The sequence below is a fragment of the Acomys russatus genome, chromosome 16, assembly GCF_903995435.1.
Source record: "Acomys russatus chromosome 16, mAcoRus1.1, whole genome shotgun sequence".
In the NCBI taxonomy this organism is placed as follows: domain Eukaryota; kingdom Metazoa; phylum Chordata; class Mammalia; order Rodentia; family Muridae; genus Acomys; species Acomys russatus.
In genome coordinates, this window is record NC_067152.1 from 22760534 (window position 1) to 22762056 (window position 1523).

Sequence of the window (1523 nt, forward strand, 5' to 3'; positions counted from 1 at the left end):
CGGCTCTTTTCACTATTTTATGTGTATGTGTTCTACCTGCATATATGTTTGCACCACATGTGTGCTCTGTTCCCACAGAGGGTAGAAGAAGATGACTGATTTCCTTAGACTGAAGTTACAGATGGTTGGGAGCTACCATGCTGGGAATCAAGCCTGAGTCCTCTGGAAGAGCAAACAGCGCTCTTGGCCCCTAAGCAGACAGTGAGCCAGCCATTGCTTGGCTGCTGAGCCATTGCTCCAGCTCCCATTTGCCACTCTGGGCCTATGTATAACTGGACATGCATGTTAAAATTAGATGCATTATGGGAAGGGATGTGCACAGTAGAAAAGAGATTATATGACTTACTCTGTCAATCAAAACAGGGTAGTACCCAAACTACACTCTTGTTAGCCAGCTCCTCTTTCCTCTAGACCCCCATACAGTGGGGGCCCCTGAGTATTTCACTCGTGAACACAAGAGATGCCCACATCTGATACGCTTAGGTCTCATAATGGAACAGCCAAACCTTTTAAAGGTACAGTGGGAGCAGGTTGGATAGATTTAAAGTGGTGAAGAAATCTGAAAACTGCCTGGACATGGTGGCACAAGTCTTTAATCTTATCACTCCAGAGGCAGAGGCAGGTGGATCTCTGTGTTTGAGGCTGGCCTGGTCTACACAGTTTCAGGACAGCTGGCCTGTATGGAGAGGTACTGTTTCAACCTCCATCCCATGCCCCTTCCCCAAATCTGAAAACTGTAATCAGGAAGAGATCAATGTGTCTGCAAGTTCTCTTAAAATGCAAGGATGGTAGTGGCACCTGCTTTTAATCCCTTGGGAGGCAGAAGCAGGTAGATCTTTGTGAGTTCGAGGCCAGCCTGGTCTACAAAGTGAGTCCACGACAGCCAGGGCTACACAGAAGAAACCCTGTCTCAAAAAAACCAACCAACCAACCAACCAACAAAAAAACCAAAAAAAGCAAGGATGTCTGAAGTGAAAAAACAAGACAAAAGAAAAACACCTGTAAATACTTAGTGCTTTGAGGAGATGGGCAGCTTAAAGATGAGGCTATGGAATCTGAGCCAGGCTCTGAAAATGTGAAGAAGAGCAGCTGTGGCTGCCCCTCTCTCCACTCTCTTCTTCCCCCTCCAACTCTGGCCTCTCTCTGCGCCTCTGACTCCTCTTCCCTCTCTCTTTGCCTTAGGCTTTTGAGTTTCCTTGTGATCCACTCTTACCGGTTACCTGCCCCTCTGAAGCCTAGCATTCTACATTTGACTTTTAATAAGCTGTTCCTCTTGCCTGAATGACTTCCTATCTGGTCCACATCTACAAAGGTCTTTATTTACCTTCTGAGTTGCAGTTCAAATGCTCCTTCCTCCAGGAGCCTTCCCCCCTCATCCCCAGAGAAAACATAGCCACATTCTCCTTCGCCACAGGGCTCTTTCCTCCCGAGCAGGCAAGTTATCACGCTGCTTTTTTATCACTTATTTATCCATCTATTTATTTCGGTATCTTTAGCACCTAGGAAAATATATATCCTGTAAA